This window comes from Pinus tabuliformis, chromosome J, assembly GCF_031772625.1.
Source record: "Pinus tabuliformis cultivar Carrire ecotype Pingquan chromosome J, CPIR1, whole genome shotgun sequence".
Classification (NCBI taxonomy): Eukaryota; Viridiplantae; Streptophyta; class Pinopsida; order Pinales; family Pinaceae; genus Pinus; species Pinus tabuliformis.
In genome coordinates this window covers 994,032,763-994,041,164 of record NC_142295.1, presented here as the reverse complement: position 1 = coordinate 994,041,164, position 8,402 = coordinate 994,032,763, and positions in this window count along the sequence as shown.

Below are 8,402 nucleotides of genomic sequence, written 5' to 3'. Positions count from 1 at the left end.
CTCCTCTCCAAATGCACCACAACTCACTTAGAAAATGAATTCAAATTCGAGGGAAAATGTCATTTCATAGAAAAACCAACAATTTTTCTGTCGCCCATTGCGACCAAACGGTAGCTCAGTTTGACGAACTATCAACACCATTGGAAATATCTCATCGATTACTCTAATGGGTCTCTCTTCATTTTTGATGATTTGACGCTTCACCCGGAAGCCATTTTTCCAAGAAGGGTCACTTTGTCGCCTCTCAAAATCAAATTTCTTCATAAGTAACACTTGTACCTTAGGGACCACCTTCCCTTAATGCTTGTAATCTCATGTGTCAATTCTCGTCATGAGTAACCATTATTTACTCATGCTTTCATGGTCCCCACTGGGCCTATTTTGTGTGGCAGTGCCATTGAGTCACCCTTTTTCAGAGCACCCGCGATGAGTCACCTTTGCATCCACGGAGTCTATTTCGCGTCCCATTATATCATGTCACAATATTCCATCCATATTTACATACCATTCATCCCGCGTTGCCCAGTTTGGCCTTCAGTCATATAGTCCCGCATCCCCTCTGGAGTTGATTCAGTCGCTACTAGGTCAACCATGCACTTTATGCTTTAACAAGGGAATCCATTTGTTTGTCCCTCAGTCCCACTTTTTCCACTGCCCCTGATCTTAGTCCATCAGTCGCATTACTATTTTCCCTCGTGCCTTAGTTGAGGATCCTCATTGCCTCACCTATCGCGGGCCCTATTCTGTCGACATCAGCTAATTTATTCCAAAAGAACGATCGAGAGGGCTATCTTGGTTCCAGCTTCCACTCTCATTCAGTGCCTTAGATCAAGCAAAGGGACTCATCATTTCCCTTTGAATTGGTTGTTTCATGTTCGTGATTCATACACTTGATGGTCCAGTGATGCAACAAATTGTACCAGTGATTCCCGGGTGTGTGTGAGATGTTTCAGACCTCATGAGGGGGTGGCCCTTCAGGTAGCCCCCCACATGCCCAGATGCCTTCATATTATGCTACAACCTTAGATGCAGTTCCACATATTTGATGGGTTTGGTTTCTATCGGCCACAGTGTTCATAGCATGCGTGTCTCCTTTAGATGATCCATTCAGTTTTGTAGAGCCATTCCCTGTTTCGTAGGGCTTCTTCGGTTGTTCTACCCTCCCTCCCATCCATTTTTTGAGGCAAGGGCCATTATATCTCATGTACTAAGATATTATTGTATTCAGTCCTCAATCATGTTTTTCCAGGTGCGTTATGTATATGGGACACATTGTATTATTTTCTGGCTCAATTATGCCAGCATGTCATGCACCATTCAGCATGTACTTCATTGCTCAGTTTTATGTTTCTGGGCGCATCATTATTCTTGTACAAAGTTATCTCGGCGGGTATAGGTATGCCTCCCCTGCTTCACTGAGATCCAGTACCACAACATAAAAGGATACTTGCATTGGTCTCACCCTCCTCTGTCCCTATCCCTTTCGCTTCAACTTTATTGGTCTCTCTCTCTCTCTCTCTCTCTCCACTTTGTTGTCTAGTGATTGTGTCTTTACAATGTACTTCGGTCATACGTTTTGCTCCCAACACTCGTACGTTGGGGGCAATCTGTTATTGCCAAAAAATTGATCATCTAGCCTAATTTACTAAATGGATCGAAGTACACCATGTAACACCAATTTTACCATAGTAAAATTGCTTTCACTGTGAAAAATTACTTAATAAACCGCACTTGTTAACTAATTTATAATTAAACCCATGAAGAATAATTAAATAAATCACTTTTTATTTAATTTTCTTCTAGGAATAATTAATCAAACCACCGGTTAATTAATATTCCTTGTCATATTTGACCCAATTATGAAAAATAAACAAATAAATTATTAATTATTTTATTTTTTTCTAGGAACAATTAATTACTCACTAATTAATTATTATTCCTTGTCAAGTTTGATTAAATCCCTTAGGAATAATTAAATAAATCATTATTTGTTTGTTATTCCTTAAACATATTTCTTGAGATGATAAATAAATAATTTTTTTTTTTAAATAAAAATTTAAATATTTTTTCCCTCCTAACTAAATATAATAAAATATTCCAAGTGGTTACTTCAAGAATGTGGTTAATAATATTTTATTATTGTTCATTATTCGAGGATAATTCAATATTTTGTTATAAATAGAAGGATTTTCCATTCATTATTCACTTTTGATTATTTTCATTGTTTCACTAAGTGCTGTAACTCTGATTATTATCATTGTTACATACCATTTTTATTTTCCATTTGAGTTCCCATTGAGCTCAAACATTTTATTTGTTGGGTTTACACATTATAGAGGAGAGAGACTCTATCAAAGATTTGAAGACGTTTGAGGATAGCCAAGAACCCATCCCATAAAGGGGGACTGGTAACATTTATGTGTTCCCTTCACAAGTGTTATTTAATAAAATCTATTCTTTGTATATCTGGTTTCCATTGGATTATTGGAGTTACCCGCATTTATTACTATTTCATTTTGTTGTTTAACTATGATTGTGGCATAGATCGGGACTTTGGAAGGTTTTGTTTCTATCATTTGCTGCAGATCTACAATGTTTAACAACCAATTATATTGTTGAGATTGTTTGTCATCCATAGTCTTAGATGATTTCTTTCCGTACAAATTCGAGAAGAAAACACTATAACACCATAGTTGAGCAAAATAGCTAGAAGTGGATAGAGAGAGAGAAGAACAAAGGGGGTTTTTGTTCTGTAGTAGCCCACAGGCCACAAGTTTGAGGTAACTCCATAGAGAATGCATACTCCTTTATATTTGTAGCATATCCATTTAGCCAAAAGAGAGTAAAACAACACCACTTTCCATTTGGTTTTTCCCCTGAAAGGGCTTCCCAAATCATATCTAGGTGTTCATTGTGATTGGTGTTTGTTTGTATATCATAGTTCTCTTTTTTCTCACATTTGATCTATTGCATGCATTAGAAAAATAATAATAATTAATAAATCCATAAATCTAAGGAAAATTAACCTTTGTAGTAGAGATTTAAGATTTCAGTCCATTTATATCAAACCTGTTTGATGAATTGTTTAGTTGAATATCCGCAACAATTTACAAATCAATTTATATAACTTATGCCATAGCCACATGTGATCTTGAGTCAACTTATATTTTTGAAAAGTACTAGATTTATTCTAATTTCAGTGTTTGATGGAGATTTCACCCTAAAAATTCAATAAATATTACATAAGTATATACAAGAGATATTTATGTTTCCTTATATATTTCATAGCATGGGAACAAGTAAATTTGTAATGGGGGATGTCCCTAGAGGGGGTGATGGGGGAGATAATGGTGGAGACTGTCATTTGGATAAAATAAATGTGGGTACATGATGAAGTCGTTGGATGATGTCAAGCATAAGTGATGAGGGGTGGTTTAGGTTACATAACCAATCATGAATCACGTTTCTCTTGGCACTCTAGTTAACCAGTGAGCACTTCCATTCCCATGGTGTGACCTCTACCATGGAACCTGTTACACAACATGGTTATGAGTAGGAAAAGGCATTTTGTTAGTTTGCTTCCTCTACTTAATAGAATCACTCCTTGTATGGACTAGAAAAATACAATCTTACTTGAGAGGAATTTTCTGAAGAGAGGAGCTAGATAGTTGTGTCGTGTCTGAATAATTCCCTAGACCTAACATAGGTGTGTTGGTTCTAAACTAGGCTCATCACCGGTTGCTAAGGCTAGAGGGGTTACACGTTTGACAAAAAAGAGTTATATGTAGTGATGATGAGCAAAACGAGAGCACATTTGAATGAATTGGTTGTTGGAATTCACCTAGAATGTTGGGTGTCGGGGTGATTACCTTACCCACAATGATTGTCTTGTTTATCTCCATGGACTACAATAGATCAATGCTAGCTAAGGAGGTTAAGAAGAGAGGCACACTATCCATGGAAAGGGGTTGAAAGTAAATAAGAAAGGGAGCATCTCCTCATAGGAATAAGACAAGGGACACAATAACTATCTTAGCCTCATACCATACTTAACATTTTAGAAGTGGTGAGAAAGGAGGTTGATGCCATGGGAAGATAGAGCTAGAATGAAGAGGGGCAAAACTTCAAATGCTGAGGTACATGCAATAACTAGGAAACTTATTCTAGACATCGACTTCTCTAAAAGTAGGGAATCTACGTATACCAAAATGGCAGTTTTATATAGCCACATTAAGGAATTACTAACTTGTGGAATTGAGAATTCGAGAGAACATTATTCTTTAAAGGCTGGTCCAACTGCACTCCAAGTGTGACATCCTGATTAATGTTATTTAGGGAATTGAGTTAAACAATGAAGAAGTAGCGAGGGAAGATGTAGAGGTAGTGGGTCCATCATCAACATGTGGTCCAAATGTAGTGGCAACAAAGGAGCAAGAATAAGCAAGGGAGGTGAAAGGCATTCAAAAATTCCAATCAATGTGGATTTATACCATGAGGACTAGTTCCTAATCATGGATTTTCTCATGCACATGTTTTGCTGAGTGTCTGAAAAATGCTTTGATCATAGCCTATATGGGAATTTTCTTAAGTCGAGCTCTAGAGATCTTAGAGTTTGTTTAAAGGAAATCCTAAGTTTTTTAGATAGGCTTTTAATAGAGTAGTAGGTTTATGCAAAGACTAGGAAACAAAACATAGGTTTATAATTTTTGAAAATAGGGTAATGGGCTCTTCTCTTGGACAATGTAACACCTCAATAATTTGAACTTTTTATGTGAATATGAGGAGATAACTAACTAACTAACTTAAAAAATAAATATGGAGTGGGGGACTTTAAGATTATATAGGACCACTTATTTTTTTAATTAATCTTAAAAAATATAATTTTTTTGAAGGGGATTAAAATGCAAAAATCTCAAATAATCTTATGCAAATTTTCACAATTATTCATATTGTAATATGAATTTTTGGAAAAAAACTAGGTTTGTGAATTCATCTTACAAAAGCTCAAATAATATAAGAGCTATGCAAGTCCATAAGGTTAGGTTTCACTACTTTATGGAGTCACATGGCATGAGACATTGTAATTTAATAAGATAAGCTAAGTCAACAAAAATCAAAGGTATGCATAAGTGTTAAGTTGACAATATTCATAGAGGCATAATAAAGTATGTAGAAATTTGAACAAGGCGTATATAAGTTCTTCCAATATGACAAATATTCCTAAAGGCACAACAAATTATGTAGAAATTTTAGCAAGGGTGAATGTGAAGAGGAAGAGGGGAATAAAAAGGAGACAAGAAAAATATAAAAGTTTATTGTTGATGTCAAAAGAAAATTTCAATATAAGAATATAGTCTACAATAATTATGAAAGTTACATAAATAAGTATCACAATTAAAGAAGACAAACAAGGCATAGAATCTAAAATATGTGATGTCATCATTTGTGAGTCCAATATTAAGGTATGTCAATATTAAACGGAGTAGTCTTTAAGTGTGACCTTTTGGAGTTTCCGACGGATGTCTAGCCAGAACCTAGCGAAAAAATGTGGTCAAATCTTGATTTGTGTTGTTTAAACTATTTTTTTCATTATATACATGGATTCAACACCCTTAGAAACCCCCTAGGGCACTTCGATTGTAAAGAGTTCACCCATCAAACTTGTGATTTGAATGAATCCTTGACAAATTCTAGACAAATTAGATAAAAAAATAAATTAGAAAACTTTTCGTAAAGTCACACTTAAAAACTACTCTACATCTAAATGAGAGAGCGGGCATGTTGTCAAAGTGAGAGGATATAACCACATCAACATATTTATGCACACCTTGAAGAAAAATGCAATCCCGTCTCATATTCTACATGAGCCTCAAATAAAATGAATATGCCTCCTTATTAAGGAGGTATGGAGGTGAGTTGATAAGTGGTCAAACTTTACATAAGTTAAGGGTTTTTGTTTTGTTTCTTGGTTTTTTTTTTTTGAATTATTATTTTTTTGAAGTAAAATTTTGTTATTTAAAAGCTCATAAGGTTAGTTTAATTAATTTTGTGAGTTGATATTTTTCCAAGCCCAGAGAGGACTCAGGCAAGGATGCCCGCTCTCTCCCTTCCTATACATCTTGATGGCGAACTCCCTCAGTAGAAAGCTACCAGCTGAAAAAGTTTTAGGCTCCCTTCTTGGCCTCAAACCCTCCATTACCTCTCCATCTCAAAACCACGCACTCTTTGCGGATGACTCTCTCCTCCTGGGAGGTGCCTCTGTTAGAATAGCCAAATCCTTTGACTCTGTTCTCAAATGCTATTGCAGGGTTTCGGGAGCCTCTATCAATGAAAAAAAAAGTGAAGTCTATGGTTGGAACATTGGGCAGCAAGAGCTCACAAGTATCTCTAACCTGCTTGGCTTTAACGGACATGCCCAATGGGAGAAGATAAAATACCTTGGCCTCCCCATCACAAATGGTTTCAATAAGAGGTCGCTGTGGTCCGAAATTATCAGCAAAATTAAAACAAAAATTACAGTCTGGGGAGGATATTGGCTCACAAAAGGAGGCAAAGTCATCCTGATCAAGACTGTGTTATCTGCGCTCCCAATTTATCAAGCAGCCTTCCTACTCGCCCCAAAAAGTGTGACGGATCAAATCTCCAAAATCCTCCGTGACTTCCTCTGGCAGGGGGGGAAAGGAAATCAAAATAAATTCCACTTAGTGAAATGGGACGTGGTCAAGCATCCAATTTCTGAAGGAGGACTTCAAATTCGTGATCCTGCATTAGTCAACCTGGCGTTGGGAGGCAAAATTATGTGGAAGCTATTCAAAGACCCCAAGCATCCTGTCTGCGATATGCTGAAATCAAAATACGCCCACAAGGTGCCGCTCAGAAGTCTACAGGCAGCTCAAACAAACAACAACACCCAGGTTTGGAAATTATGCAGTAAAAGTCTGAATTTCTTCATAGGTAAGGCGTACAGGATTCCAGGGAACGACAAACACACAAATCTGTGGCATGATAGAATAATGGACCGAGACCCCCTCGTGGAAATTGATGAAATCGCAGAGCTAAAAAACTGGCTGGAACGCGCAGGGATAAACAACGTTTATGATTTGTCCAATTGGGATTGTCATGACGATTGGCAAGGTTGGGACTTTTTTGGAGTTCCAGAACGGCTAAACCAGCAAAAGTGCGCCCTTGAAGAATTGTTGGAGGAAGCGGCCCCAATGAACAGAAAAATGAAGGATAGTTGGGGATGGGGGCAATCTGGAAGCTACACAACAGTAGCAGCTTATAACGCCCTCCAGCCAATCAGGAATTGCAGTAAACCGCCAGATTTTTGGAAGAAAGTTTGGGAACCACTAGCTCTTCCCAAAGTAAACTTCTTCTTTTGGACACTGGTCCACAACAAGCTGTTAACTGGAGACAACCTGATGAAAAAAAGCATAGCTGGGCTGCATAGATGTGAGCTGTGTAGAAGCAACTTAGAAACAGCCAAGCACCTCTTCATGGAATGCAAGTTTTCCAAAGAAGTATGGGGACTCATACTTCATGAGCTACAAATCACAGTCCCCCCTTTTAACTCTGTTGCTGATCTATTTGACTCATGGAATCAATGCTATCCCAACAAAATCCCCAGCAAGTCTTTTTGGAGAAAAGTCTGGAACGCTATCCCCAAATTTGTATGCTGGCAGATCTGGCTGACCCGGAATGACCTGATATTCAATGAAAAGTTGCAAGCTCCTTTCTCGGCAGCGGTAAAGGCCAAATCCCTCCTCCTTGAAGCAGCCCAACAACAATATTTTTCAGATGACTCTTTGCTTCTCCCTGAAGAAGAGAGGTGGCTGGGCCCCCTCTCCCCCTACCCTCGGAAGCAGTTATCAGCCCCTCATGCAGTGAATCCGGAATGGCGCAAAAGAGACTCCGAAGCCACCATCCAAGAATGGTGGCGAAAACAAAAAATAACCACGATTTTCTTCGATGGAGCCTCCAAAGGCAATCCTGGGACAACAGGAGCTGGAGGGGTCATCTATGCCTCGGACGGATCAAGAAGGGACAGCTTTTGCTGGGGCATCGGGCAGAAAACCAACAATCAAGCAGAGATCCAAGGCCTCCTCAAAGCTTGTCAAATAGCCAGAGATAGAGGTGACAAAGAATTCCAAGCTTTTGGAGACTCAGAGATCTTAATAAAAAATTTAAACACGGGCAAATTGTTCAACAATGCAAGTCTCAACAAATCTCTGAACAGATTAAAGAGAGTCCTGCTCGACTTCGACTCCTACAAATTCCTCCATATCCTCAGAAGCTTGAACAGTGAAGCAGATCTGATGGCGAACAAAGGCTGCACTCTTGGGAAAGGACAACTCCTCATAAATGACGAAAGCTCATTCCATCCCTGTAATCCATGAGGAACC